This window comes from Equus asinus, chromosome 21 (assembly GCF_041296235.1).
Source record: "Equus asinus isolate D_3611 breed Donkey chromosome 21, EquAss-T2T_v2, whole genome shotgun sequence".
Lineage (NCBI taxonomy): Eukaryota > Metazoa > Chordata > Mammalia > Perissodactyla > Equidae > Equus > Equus asinus.
In genome coordinates this window covers 41,045,097-41,060,571 of record NC_091810.1, presented here as the reverse complement: position 1 = coordinate 41,060,571, position 15,475 = coordinate 41,045,097, and positions in this window count along the sequence as shown.

Below are 15,475 nucleotides of genomic sequence, written 5' to 3'. Positions count from 1 at the left end.
AATTAGCCATTCACCTGGTGTGGTGATGGATATTTTGGTTGTTTCCAGTTTTTGACTGTTATGAATAAAGCTGTTATGAACATCCATATACAAGTCTTTGTGTGGACATGTGTTTTCATTTTTCTTGGATAAATATCTAGGAGTAAAATGGCTGGGTCATATAGTAAGAGAGTGTTAAACTTTATAAGTGCCAAACTATTTTCCAAAGATATTGAACCATTGAATCTCCAAAGAGATTGAATGTCCCACCAGTGCAGTTGGAGAGTTCCTGTTGCCCCATATCCTCATCAACACTTGACAGTGTCAGGCTTCAAATTTTACTCAATCTAATGGATATGGAGTGGTATCTCATTAATATTTTTAATTTGCATTGCCTTGATAACTTGTGATGTTGAGCTCCTCCTCGTGTGCTCACTACCTATTATTATATCTTCTTTTGTGGAGATTCTGTTCATATCTTTGCTTACTATTTTTCACTGGTTTGTTTGGCTTCCTTTCAGTGAATTGTAGGAAAAAATGACTTTAAATACAAGTCCTTTGTCATATGTGTGGATACATATATACTAATGTCTAGCCAACTATACCAATGTCAAAATAAGTCAAATTATATGTAATATTAATATACCAATTTTTAAAAACGCTTACGCCTCTTTGGAATTAGTTTTTTTTAACACTTTCTGGGTCTGGACAATTTCTGGGTCAGCTTGTATGAGGCACAGCACTATAATCTTTAGATTCCAGATAGCAACACAACTCATTTGTGTCTATACATTTTGTAACTCACTGCGCAAAAGTATTATTGCAAATTCTTTCACTTCAAATTTATATCATTAACTCTCCACTGGGTAGGAACTGAATAGTTTAATTTTATTTGGCACATATCCTTCCATTCCCTTTGGTTTGGTGAAAACACATAGCATAGTGGATGTATTACATCTCTAGATGTTACATATTACATCACAATCAAACTGTTATTAACAATCCCCCTCTTAGCTCTTCAGCTCAATTGATCTAGAATTACGCTGATTATCTATCTAGCGTGACCTTCTGAATTCTCACAAGGATGAAGTTATATGGCACCGCCTTAAAATGATACATTTACTGTTTTAGCTTTCTGGGAGGCAAGAGGAAGATCTATTTTCCCGACAGTTATTTAATTCCATCACAATATCTCCTTTACCTGTAGGAAGAGCAACGGTGCATTTCTTTGTGCTTAGCTCAGCCCGCCAGCTGAGTCCTTTATCTATGTTCTTTCTCCTCCACAACCCCTTTCCCATGCTTGCTTAGTGTACAAATACCAGAAACCAACCTTTCCATCTCCTGTGAATTAGGAAATATTATCACAGCCAGGGTATTGTTGAAATTAAATTTAACAAATAAAAGTGTAGTGAAGTTTTAAGTATAAATCAGACACATCCCTAGGATTTGCTTTTAACTGTACACCTTCTAAGAAATTATATTTTTACTCCCAGCAAATTACCTCGGAGAAAAAAATGACAAGAGTAATCTATTTTTTTCACAGCTGGTCGGTTGGCCAGAGTTTCTCATCAAGGAGTACATGCTGTTTGCTCCCCAGATGGACAGCCTGGATGAGCTACAAATCCACAGAGCCTGGGACACAAGGTGGAAATTATACTGCCAGTGCTTTTAATCTTGCACAGCTCTGCACACTCAAAATTGCAAGTGGCCCATTTCCAAATGAACATCTACTGGGACAATATCCTATATCTTGTCAGAATGAGTCCCATTAAATCCTCAGCTGGAATTAGACCAAAAACTCGTAATAATTACGGGAAACTTATTAAAAAGTTGAAGCCTTAGACTGTGACAGTGAGAACAGTTAGGCAACGTTAACAATAATTGAAATCTCTGTGAGTTTTTCTTTTCAATCAGTCCTCGTTGATGGCCAAGCAAAGAATGCCCAAATGGGAAGGTGTGAAACCAAAACGCCCAACTTATTAGAGGAGTAATTGTCTTTTGTTTCATTACAAAAACGTAACGTAGAGTGGTGGTAAACTGCTCACTCAGGAGCAGAGGCACCTGCCAAACCCCTGCCCACAGCTCCCATAATGAGCTGGGGTCTCACTGCGCCGTCCGCCAGCAGGACACAGGCTGACTCGGCCTCTTCCCAAGTCACGGGTCCCCTTCCCTCTCTGCTCTGCCTTCAAAATGCACTGCTTCCCCCAGTAAGTCCTGAACTTTAAGAACAAGATTATCAAAGAAATCATTTTGAGACCTGGACTCGCAAATATTTTACTAGTAAATTTAGGGCTTGTTTTGAAAGTAGAGAATATTAAAATCATCTTTTCTGCACTTCACTCACAAGGATGGCTCTACTTTCCATTTGTCCTCAGGTGGGAAATTTCATAAACAAAACTTTATCAAGTTAGGGGACTTTTCCAGCTTGTTTTCCAGTTTCTTTTCTTGGTTTTATGCTAGCAAGCAGTGCACCTGGTCATGTTTGTTGGCCTTTTATTTCTGTATTCCTGGGGGAGATTCTTAGGCATCTTAATTTTGTTTTGTTTTGACTTTTACAGGTGAGGATGATTTGAAAAGATAATTTGGACTCTTGAGAGAGGAACAGTAGAGGAAAAAAATCTCAAGTTTTGGGCTCATCGGCAGGCAGGCCATTCTCAATGGCAAGTCTGATTTAGAGAACATATCTAGTGAATATAACTGTATCCCTTTTTTACAGAAATTCCAATGCTCAACCAAGTGCTCCAAGTGGAAGGCCAAGTCTCAGTTGGTATACCAGGTTGGGTTGTGGACATCAGAAGCCAGGAGAAGCAGTAACAAGCTAGAGTGGCCCCATGTACCAGGACAAGGATGGTGAGAGGTTCAAAACCAGACTTCACATGCAGGAGTCCAAAAGAGTTAACTCTGGGGAGTCCTGACTTGATGAAGACCTCTCGTGCATGGCTGCAGAGGGCAGAGGTGTGACCCAGGGCTGGAAGGAAGGGAGGCCAAGGTAGACTGTTGTCTCAGAATGAGGAAAAACGAGCTGCCAAAGATTGGAGTGCTTTCCATTTCTGTGGAGGTGTCCAGGGAAGGTCTGGGCAATCACTAGTTGGAATTCTTGGGGAGGAGACTTACGCATGTCTGCCAATTGGAGTAAATAACTCTGAGTCCCTTCCACTTCAAATATTCTATAGTTTCATGAGACTGTATTTATTTCTTTAAGAGGATGAGATGTATTTTGTGATTCATATCATCGTTTTTCCTGAATATTTTACAGATTCCACTGTTATGATCTTCCTCACAACCTTTTTTCCCTTAGATATTATAATATGCACCTTACTCTAGTTGAATGTAAATTTACCATGGATTCTGAGGCAGCAAAAATTTAAGGAATTTGCTTTTGAAATGAGAAAATGCATCGTGATAAAGATGATAATAATCATCAACCACTTTAAACACTTTTCAAGAATGAGATATCATATTTTAAAGGGTGGAAAGCGTCTTTAGAATGGATTCAGAATTTCCTATGCAGCCTTTATGTTCTAAATATTCTATGTTGTGAGAGGACAGTTACAGTATCGCTAGATTTTCAACTGCTTAAAATAGGCTCCTGATACGAGATGACTTCAAGCTCTGGAGCAGAATTGGAATCTTTATCTTTTTATGTAATAAATTATTCTTAGATTGTTAAGTGATAGCCCTAATAAAGTGGTACTTCAGGGCCCTGTAATTGGTTCTGGTTCAAATACTAATGGGACGTGCAATGAGAAAGTATTGAGTGACAACACACAACATCATTAACTCTATTTTCCTTCAAACCATGAGCTCTGGTGTTCTTCCCTGCACAGTGAACTGGTGTGCCCTGGCCTGATTGTTCTCAGGAAGACATTAAACCTGAAAGAATCAGAGGACTGATAATTGAAAACAACTGAATCTTGCCTCCCAGGATAGGGAGGGCGAAGAAGGGAGGAGGCCCAGGAGGCAGTAAAAAGGACAGGAGTGTGGACAAGAGAATTCAGGGACAGTGAGATATACCATTACCTCTTACCAGACACCGTTTAGCCTACACTTAATAGATACTGTTTCCTCTGCTGCTGTCATCCTCCCTGTCAGCCACTGTGACATCTTGTTTGGTTTTGCTTGCATCATTCAAGAACTTTAGGGAATCCTTGCTTCTCATGGTTCCTTGGGGGGATAAAATAACAAAATACTGGTGCTTGATATTCAGTTTCTACTGCTTTCAGCATCGTTTTCCCAGAGTCTGCTTGGCCCTTGACCTGATATCCTTTTCCCATGCGTCAGTTAGGACCAGGAAGAGAAGGGCTTCCTCTGTTGGTCTGCATGCCCTTGGCCCTGCCTTATGGCCTGGGTAGCTTCAGTAAAGGGGAGCTCAGATTTGCTTTGATTCTTGAGTGTTGTCAGAATCTACCGTATTCCCTAGAACAGATCTTTGGGGAGAGAGCCTGACTTACCCTGGGAACATAAATGCTGGAAAAGCAGTTGGAGGGCAAACTTAAAGATTCAGACGCAAGTGTAGGGCCTAAGGGAAACTGCAAAGTTGGCCACGCAGTCAGAGTCTCCAGCACTATTCTCCCCTGTCCAGTCACATTCTCCTTTGGATGACTGTTCTACAGCTCCCAACCTCCTTTCCTTCCCTGCCAACACCATTCACTAATGAGAAACTCAGTACTTGTGCACAGTTCCATTCCCAACACAGGGCCTTCCAGTGGGGCACCCCATCTGGCTTTATCTGCGCTTCCACATTTCATTCCTCTTTCCTCCACTTAAATGTGACTTTGCTTTGCTCATAATCTAAGAGACTATTTGGTGATCAGAAAGGGCAGTGGTTCTGCTTCCCGGATAACACAGTGGCACGCATTGATTTTAAGATCATTCCATACAAATGGATTAAGGAGTGTATTAGTTTCCCATTGCTGCTGTAACAAATTACCGCAAACTTAGTGGTTTAAAACAATACAGATTTATTCTCAGAGTTCTGAAGGTCAGAAGTCCCAGATCAAGGTCTTGGCAGGACTGTGTTCCTTCTGGAGGCTTCAGGAGAGAATCTATTTCCTTTCCTTTTTAGAAGCCACCAGCGTTCCTTGGTTTGTGACCCCTTCCTTGTATTACTCCAACCTCTGGTTTCTGTCCTCACATCTCCTATTGCTCACTCTGATCTCCTATCTCCTCGTATAAGGACCTTAATGATTAGATGAGGCCCACCTGCATAATACAGGCTATTCTCCTTGTCACAAGATCCGTAACTTAGTCACACCTGCAAAGTCCTTTTCCCTGTGGAAGGTAACAGATTCACATGTTTCAGGATTGGGATGGGGGCATCTTTGGGTGGCTGTTATTGGGCCTGCTACAAGTAATATTTAGTGTAGATACTGTTTTAACTCTGTGTTTCTAAAACTGAGCAATATGTAGATCCCCTTTTAAAGGAATAAAATTTTATAGACTCTCCCTTGTGTTGACTTATGTTTATTAAATTGTTACATAAATACTTATAAACATTAAACTGCTTATAAATGCTTCATGTTTGTTGCTCTTATACAAAGATAAAACTAAAATATATTTGCAAATTAAATGCAAACAATCCATAAAGCAAATAAAATCCAAATTAAGTACACTAATTTAATGTGACAGATGATGTAGTTTCACTGAAAATGGAATTGCTGAGAAAATTGGAGAGTGGTGCTGACCATTGGGGTTCAGTTTCTTCTGAGTTTAACAAGCCTATACTATCTGTGGTGTGATGACAACATTCTTCCTTCTTTTCCCTTTCAAACTTTGTTCGTAGAGGATTCTCTGACATTATTTGGCTTTTGCATATCTTGAATACTTTCTAATTTCGCTTCTATTCGTTTCTCAAGACAATGAAAGTATTACTACTAGGTCTCAGTAAAAATACGGGCTCTGAATTTGCATGGCAGTACTTGACTAGTTAATGGTCATCTGGGAGATCAGAATAGGCATTTTTCTAAAACAGATTTGTGTGTGTGTGTGAGGAAGATTGGCCCTGAGCTAACATCTGTGCCAATCTTCCTCCATTTTATGTGGGATGCTTGACAAGCAGTGCTAGGTCCACACCTGGGATCCGAACCTGTAAACTGCTGGCTGCCGAAGTGGAGTGCGAGAACTTAACCACTACGCCACCGGGCCGGCCCCTAAAAAAGATTATTTTCGTATTGAAAGCCAATTATAATTTCTTACAGAGAATTCATTTGAAGGACTCTGCCTTAACTCTGACTTTAATGGTAGAAATAGCAGACAGTGTAGGAAGCATTTTTCATTGAGAATGTTGTTTCAGGTTAATCTTATATCACTTAAGTTTTAACTTTTTCACCTTTGTGAAATACACGAAAGCTCCTTAGGGGACTACTTTGCAAGACTGCTCCTTCCGTAGTCTGTGACTATATACCTGATGGGAAAAAAGATTGTTTAGAAAGGAGAAAGCAAGAGGGAGATAAAGTGAGAGTGATGAGTAGGGCGATGAGTGAATGAGAGACTATAAATATATGAGAAATCTGGCTTAAATTATGCTAAAGAGTTTGGCTATTGGGTTACATAATCACCCTGGGAAAGATAAAATTTAAAGGCATTCACAGTCTGAAAGATTTGTAGCTTCTCTGTAGTCTGACCCTCACAAATCCACTATTTCCTTGGTTTTCTCCTCTATTAGTAAAGGTAGACAGGATGTGATGTCAGAAGCTTCTTCTGGACTAAAATTCTCTTGTTTGCTGAGCTCTATGTTGTTCTGAAAACGTGGGTCACAACCCTGTCTACTTTCTTCTGGGAAAATTCTGGTCTGCTGGGGTCTTTCCTGGGGTCAGTGAAGGTGATTAGAAATTCTGGGGGTGGTAGGGTGTGCACACCTCCATTCTAGTCCTGCTGAAATTCACTCGCTTCTAATTTTCTTTTTTCTTGAGGAAGATTAGCCATGAGCTAACATCTGCTGCCAATCCTCGTCTTTTTTGCTGAGGAAGACTGGCCCTGAGCTAACATCCGTGCCCGTCTTCCTCTACTTTATATGTGGGACGCCTACCACAGCATGGCACGCCATGCAGTGCCACGTCCGCACCCGGCTCGCTTCTAATTTTTAATTTGTTTGAAGAAAAGACAAATTTAACATTTCTACACTTCCACTAGTTGTTTTTTTCCTTTCCCTTTGATTAGCCATAAAGGCTGCTGCTGCCATTCACACTAGAAGGAATTCTATGTTCTCTTCGTGAAACAAAACAATTACTTCTATAACGGAAGATAGGAATCTTGAAAAAAATGTCAGCAAGGTATACGCAGTTTTTTCCTTTGCATTTGGATTTAGCAGCTAGTATATATTCTAAATTATTACCTATGTAAGATTTATTAAAAATCATAATCTCGTCAAAATCGTATAGGCTGTACAGAATTGCCTTAATTCACCTTTTATTGGTGAGTTTTCTCGCTTTTCCTTTTCAGCCTTGTATGTCCTCAATTCCAAGCTTCTTTATAGAATGTAGTATTTGTTTTTTAGAAATTGTTTATCTTGATACTTATGATGTAATTACAATTGAAATATCTTGTTTGTGTGCAATGGGTACACAATTAACATTTAGTGAATGAATGAACAAGTGAATAATGCTATAAAGCTGATTTTTATTCTTAATTTAATGGATTGCTTTGATGCTACCATATGATTTTATTATACGTAGATTCTGCCAGAAACCAAGGGGGAGTCGGAAAGAGATGGAAAGGGATGACGGTGTGGTGGGGAGGAATGGGTATGATTCTTTGGTGTATGTTTGGTGAGGTTTTTTAAAAACACAGAAAATAGTAATATGACAAACATTGTATTCACCACCAGAAATCGTTACTTTGAACATTTCTTTTTCATATTTGCTTCATCTTTTTAACCAAAAATAAATAGAAATAAAATTGAAAGTCTCTTTTGCTCCCCATCCTGCCCCATTACCTTTTACCCATCATTCAAAAGTAGCCACAATTGTAGATTTGATATGAATCCTTCCAGTTCATTCTTTTATACTTTTACACACACAGATATAAAGACATAGTGTTATTTTTTAGTATGTATTTTTAATTTATCCAGCCCTGGTGGTCTGGTGGTTAAGATTTGGCACTCTCACTGCTGCAACCTAGGTCTGTTTTCTGGTCAGGGAACCACATCATCCACCTGTCAGTTGTCATACTGTGGCTCCTGTGTGTTGCTGTGGTGCTGAAAGCTAAGCCACCAGTATTTCAAATACCAGCAGGGTCACCCATGGTGGACAGTTTTCAGTGGAGCCTGCAGACTAGACAGACTAGGAAGAAGGACCTGGCCACCCACTTCTGAAAAAATTGGCCGTGAAAATCCTATGAATAGCAGTGGAGCGTTGTCTGATACAGTGCCTGAAGGTGAGAGGATGGCGCAAAAAGACCGGGCAGGGCTCTACTCTGCTGTACACAGGGTCACTAGGAGTCAGAGTCAACTCCATGGCAATAACAAGCAGCAACAAATTTTAATTTACATAAATGGTAGCATAGATATGATTCGCAGGAGGGCTATGCTTTCTCCTCTTTTTTCTGTTTTTGGTTTTGAGCTAGTTTTCTTTTTTTGTATATCTTATCTCCTATAAGTTGGGAAGTCATATTTTTCAGGACCTAGTAATTTCTTTTAAAATACTTTATATTTCTACTTATAAATAGAATGCAGTCTCACTCAGAAAACTTAGAAAATGTCAACAATGTCCAAAATGGGGCGCGAGGTTGGGGGTGGGTAGTAAATTTACTCAAATTCCTGCTAGCTAAAACCAGTCACTGTTAACGTTTTGATTTATGTCGCTTGCTCAAGCCCACATCTCATACCGCCCCATTTTTAATCTAGAAAAACTACTCAAAAGAGTCATTTACATTCACAGTTTGCAGCTCCTCTCCTCCCATCCTCTCTTCAATCCTCTTCCACCAGAGTTTCTCTACCATGCCACCTGGGTCCCCACATCCAATGGTCAGTTCTCAGTCCTCTTCCTACCTGCCTTATCAGGAGCATGTGACAGCCCAAACCTTGGAGTCCTCCTTGACTTGTCTCTCTCACGTTTCACATCCTTGAGCAAACCATGTGAGCTCCACCTGCAAAATACACTCGGAGTCTGACCCTTCTCAGTCCCTGGACCACCATCATCCTAGTCCAAGGAGATCACTGCTGACCAGGATTATTGTAATAACCTCCTAACTCCTCTGCTGCTTTTAGCCTTTTCCAGCACGTTCCCAACACAACAGCCAGAGTGACTCTTAATTTTAAAAAAGATCACGTCACACATCTGTTCATCTCTCCCACAGTTGCTCATCTCACTCTGGGAAAACCCCTAAATGATTATATATGACATATATATATATGCCACACTGCCTGGCATTATCTGGCCACTTGCAACCCCACTGGGACCTCATCTGTCACTTCCTCTTGCTTACTCTGTTCTGCCACTCGTTGCTGTCCCTTGAATATACCAAGCACTCCTGCCCATCAAAGCCTGTGATGTTTGCAGTTCTCTCTAAGGCACGCCATCCTGCAATCACCCTGCAATGACTCTCCTGACTTCCTCAGGTCTCTGTCAGCAGGGAGGCCTTCCTTACATGCCCGGAGTTCATCCCTTGGTAATCCCTGCTCCCCCACTCTGCTGTATTTTTCCCCATAGCACGTATTATCATATTTACATGTTTCTTTGTTTATTTCCTGCATCCTAACTCTAGAATCTAGGTTCCATGAAGCAGGAGCTATCTTTTCCCACCATAATTTCCCCAATGTCTAGAATTGTGGCAGGCACCCAGTAAATATTTATGGTATGAATAAATGAATGAATGACTTCAGTATTTTCATATTATACACATACTTCATTTTTTATAAAATTGCGTCATATAAAACATAGCTTGCTTTTTAAAACCTAATATATTGTCAACCTTTGCCGTGTCAACAACATTCTTCTATAGCATTTTTCATAATGACTCTTTGGTATTTTATTTCAGAGATGCATGACAATTTACTTAATCAATTCTCTGTTAATATACCCTTTGATGGTGTGAAAAATTTTATAATAAATGACACCCTGGGAAAAATTGGTCACTTGAATATACATCTCTTTCTTGCACTCTCTCTCTTCTATTCTGTGGAATAACACTGCAGTTAGAGAAGGTGAGCTGGCAGGCCTAGACTTCTCCTGCTGGCATTTACAAGCTTGTGATATTATCTCTGGGCCTCCAGTTCCCTCACTTTATAAACTTCACGTAACCACCCAACTGTTGATTATTACTGTCTATATTCCACGTGGTGCATTTGAGTCAGACAGGAAACAAGCCTCTTGTTTCTTTTCTTATTCCAAACCATCATCCAGTGTTGTTGAGTACTGCATTTCAATGCTTCTCCTAATAGGACATGCATCACGGCCTGAATCTATCTGTGATTTTTTTCCCCCCTTAGGAGATTTTGGCTTAGGAGATTCATGAATATAGCTTATTTTGTTTTGTTATTTCATGCAAACCCCTGCCTATCACTTAATCTTCAGCACCTCTCAAATCAATTGATCAGAGGTAATTTAGATAAAGCATCTGCTTTCTCTTCCTATCCAGTGATCAATAAGTGACTGTTCAGGAAAAATTAAGTGGCCTCACTTCCTAGGATGCAGCAAGTATGGGTGTCTCGGTTACTGGCCCACGAACTTGCAGCTGTGACTCAAGGGGAAGTGCTCTCCATAGCAGGAAAAGCTCCTTAGTGGCCTGAGCTTGAGAATAAATCATGACTCGTCAGCTTCAGAGAGTGTCCCTTTCCATCTCCCAGAGAAATATTCTTGCCACTAAAAGTTTAAGGAGATCCCAATTATTTTTATTCATTCATCTATATGCTCTTTACCCTCTTCCATATTAGAATCAACTGGGGGGCTTATTCGCAATACAGGTTCCTGGGCTGACCCCTCTCGGGACTCGGAGTCATTTGTTCTGTTGCGGGGCCAGGAATCACCACTTTTTAAAAGCTCCCCAGGCGGGTCTACTGTGAGGTCAGAGGGCTCTCCACTGCAATCTCCCTATGCAGAAATGAAATAGGCAACTAGCCACTAATCAAGGAAAGAAGCAGTGTGGCTCAAAAAATAGAAAAGAATGATGACGATTTTGTTTTCCCTCCATGTCCTTAGAGAACATTGTGGGACTTTAAAAGTCACTGCAGAGAGATAAGCTTTTTATCAAGAATTATGCGGTGGCAGAAGTTTCCAGCTATGGTATGACTCTCCCTCAGGGAAGGAAGCTGCCCCTTTCCACTGGATGATGCCTTTCACAGCTTTGTGTGGTCAGTGGGTTACCTTATAATTACCTTCTCTTGACCTGTCTCCTTCTGATGATGCAGAAGAATGTTAATCAAGGTTGACTCTTTTTTGGTTCATCAAAAGAGTTGACCCTTGTCAGTAAATCTCCACTCTTTGTTTAAAGTTTTGAAGTGCAAGAATTTGGCTCTTCTATTTGTCTTTTCTGTCTAGTCTGGAATGAGCTTGGCATCCATCCAAGGCTCCACCTGTTTGGCTCCTTTTCATACTCTGAACTCAGAAAAGCAATGGAATTCTGTTGTAGGTGCATCAGCATTGTTTAATCTTGAGAGGGCTTCTCTGGACTAAAGTACTGCCTGTTGCAGGTGGGGGAGCTGCTCCATATACATTTTTAAAGCCGTGCTGATACTTGATTTATTGTGCCTCGCCTCAGCTGCATGCAGGGCACCCTCAGAATTCTAGTCCTGTGCTGTTTGTCTCTATTCATGTGCACTGTTCTTGGGTAACTGCCCACATTTTAAATGACTGGCTTTGGGGAGGTGAGACGCACCCAGGCAAAACTAAGCCCAGCCTTTGGAGCCAGACCCACCTGCCTCATGGAAGCTGCAAGACTGCCACTTACACACCAGGTGGTCTGAGCCAAAATACTTAATCTTTATGAGCCTCAGTTTCCTCATTTTGTTTGAGGATTAAATAATATAATTTGTGTTAAGTGCCTGGCACACCATGGGTACTCAATCTGAGTTAGTCTGTTTTCCTAGATTTGATATTCTATTTTTAAAATACTGTTAATTGCATAGCTAAACCTACCTATGTTATCTTCTCCCTTCAATAAATATGTCTGGCTACTGAACAATGCAGTTTATTCAGCTTTGTATATTCAGTCCAGAAGCCATCCAGAATGTGAAAAGCCCTTAAACTTGCAAGGTACCTGAGAAGGGAAGTAAGATTTATTAATACCAACCCGCATCTCTCCCAAAAGAAACAAAAAAAAAGACAAACATACATGCACACACTAAATGCTCAATGCACTGTGCTATAGGGGCTTTTCTCAAAAAAACTTTATGAGGTCACATTGATATTCTAACCTTACATATTTGGATTTGAGACTCAGAGTTGTGTTGTCCATGGACACACAGCCAATACTTGGTAAAGCTGGAATTCCAACCTGACCTGTCTGATTCCAAAGATCGTCGCCTCTTTGGTAAGCATTTATGGCTTTTAGATGGGACATCTATTTGGAGGATGGTAAAAGAGATACTTGAAATACAATGTCCAAGTCATCGCCTGCTTTTCACGAGCCCCAATCTTTGCATGAAACATTTGGAACGGGGTGGGGTGTGAGATGTTTGGGGGTGCTGGTGATTTTGGTGATGCAGGGGAGGAAGAGCTATTCCTCTGCCTTCTAAGTCCTTCTGGCTGGTCTAAGAGTTAAATTGACAGGAGACAGAATAACAAGAGAAAATCAAACAAAGTTTAGTAACATGTACACATGGGAGAAACCCAGGAAATCTGAGCAATTCACCAAAATGGTTGAAGCTACCACCTTAAATACCATCTTTAGTCAAAGATAAAGGGGGCTGTTGGGAGTGGTGGTTTTGGACTTCAAAGAGGAGGAAGGCAATTCACATGGAGATGGAAAAGCAAATGTTTGATAAACAAATGTTTGCTGGGTCATCTATAGACAATGTGACTGGAGAGAACTTTGATAAAAGTGGGCTTAGCAAGGTTCCTCCCAGCTTACCACACCTAGAGTTATCTATGCTGATGGCCTGTTCTGAGACAGGCCTTCTATCTTGAATTATTTTAGGCAAATGGGGAAAGGTCAAAGTTTCTTTTTGAGTCTCTTGTTTTTAAAAATAATCAAGCCAAAGAGACACATTTTGGGGTGGCAAATTCTGATCCCCACAGTTGCATAGTTGTGTTTTTGTTCCTGTGTTGGCATGAGTGTGTGTCTGCAGAATGGATGTGGTTATAATAATCAATTCTCAAAACTCCTCACAGTATCTAAGTGGCAGAACCCTGCATGTTGAGAAGCTCCAGAGTCTTTAAACAAGAAACTTCTCACAAGAGTGAAATATCAACAAAACATCTGCACGCTTGATCAAGGAGGTACAAGGCAGCACTTAGTCAACAGGAGGATTCCCTATAGAAGGACATCACTAAAAGAAGGGCCATATGATTTATTGGTTATAACTCAATTTCCATCTGTTTCATAAAATGGATTGTGTACACACTGCACTGCAGGCACCCAGCCATGGGGGAAGCATACCAAAGAGCTTCTCCTCCCTTGGGCTCTTGGTGACATGCTCTGCTAAGAGGCAGGCACGGCTGCGCTGGTCTACAAGGAAACACCTTGGACCACCTTGCCGACATCTCAGACATTTGGGAGTTGGCTGGCTCATGGGCCTTTGAACAGGCTCCATAGCAATAATGGGGACCAGGTGGGTTTTGAACATTCTGTTTTTTCCAGAGATTCCTTTGATTCATGTTTGCAGACTCCAGATGGTAATTTTGCCAGTTCAGGAAAGATGCTGGTCATAGTTGCTTATGTTTCTTATGTAAATGGAGAATGGGTCGAACAAATGTTTTCTTGCTATTGTGTGTTAAAGCAAATTAGGTGAAACTAAAACCCTTTGTCATTCTGTAAACAGAATATAGGGACTACTTATGGCCAAGTGAAAACCAACGTGATCCTATAAAACCAAACCAATTGAGTAAGAACCAAAGAACTCCTAGAGCCTTCTGAAAATTAAGAGTCATTTGGGGCTAGATACTGTCTTCTCTTTACTTTTTCTGAGAACCAGAAGCGTTATTTGCTTCTAACGCTTCCTTGTTTAGGTTCCTATAACATCATGAATAGATTTTAAGAAACTATTTCTGTAGGAAGGTTTCCTCCTTTTGCGTTTCTTTTTGTTAGGCAAACCTAACAAGTCATAACACATTGGCTGTGAGAGGGAGGAAAAGCAAGTCAGCAGGACGGCAGCCCCAGACTAGTCTCCCTGTTTTCCCCTCTGGACCCACGGCCCTCTTGTGAGCACTCTCTGCTCTGCGCTGTGTGTCTTCGGGCAGTTATTTAACTACTTGGAGTTTTAATTCCCTAACCCATGAAATAGAGATAATATACGTATACAGATCTTCCGGGTTTCTCTTCAGTAATGGCTTATGCTCCAGCACACTGAATAGACAGAGCTCAACAAATATGACTCACATTTGAACCTGGATAGCAAAGCCTCCTGCTGGAAAGGCAGCTCCAGGACAGCGGCACTCCCTCTTGCGGGCTGGAATGTCCACTGGGAGAGGGGGGCAGTTTCTCATTAAATCACTCAGCAGAACTCTGAGCGCCCACTGCTGCCAGGCACAGTGCTGGGTGCCGAGGAAAGAGATGAATAGAAGACCCCCATCTCCACAGAGCTTATGGCCTAGGTGGGGAGAGCGACATTCAGATAAGTAAGTCTCCATCCAGGTGCGAAGTGCAGCAAGTGAATCATGTACAAAGTGGAGAGATAACAGAGCAAAGGCAGGCCTGCGTTAAACCTGGCCTGGCGCCTGTTTTGTAAATGAAGTTTATTGGAACACGTCTATACACAGGGTGAGGGTTGGGGTCAGGGTTAGGGTTACACATTATCTATGGCCATTTCTGCCCTAAAATGGCAGAATTGAGTACAGTGAGTTCTGCTTTAACATGGTACATGTTCCTAAAAATCACCGCGCTGCGCAAGATTGTGCAATAAAATCCACAGGGCATATGGGGAAAACGGCATTGGGCAACACTTAAAAACTCAGTCAGGGACACACAAAAAATGGAGAAGAACCTGATAAAGATGGCAACACAATTTTACACAGGTTAAATGGTTAAGAAACATAAATGCTACAGTAAATATGGCAGTTTACTTTGAAAGAGACCTGGCGTTTGCTGGAGGGCTTTGGCTTGTGAGCTATTGTGAAGCTGTGGGAGCAGGCTTGTCTGAAATCCGACGGGAAGCTGTAGGATGTGGATGGTGTGGCTCCTGACTCCCATGCGACCCGAGGTGGACGGTGGATGTTTGAGGTGTGTGCACGTGTGCATTCTGTGTGTTCCGACGTGTCTTGCCTCAGCTGGGTGCACTGTTCTGCTTTCTCCTAGTGTTTCTCATAGAGGAAATTGCACATAAATGAACGTGAAATGCATGTTATGCTCATATTGTTCCCTAATATATTAATCACATTGGAATGAATTCACATTTTTGAAACGT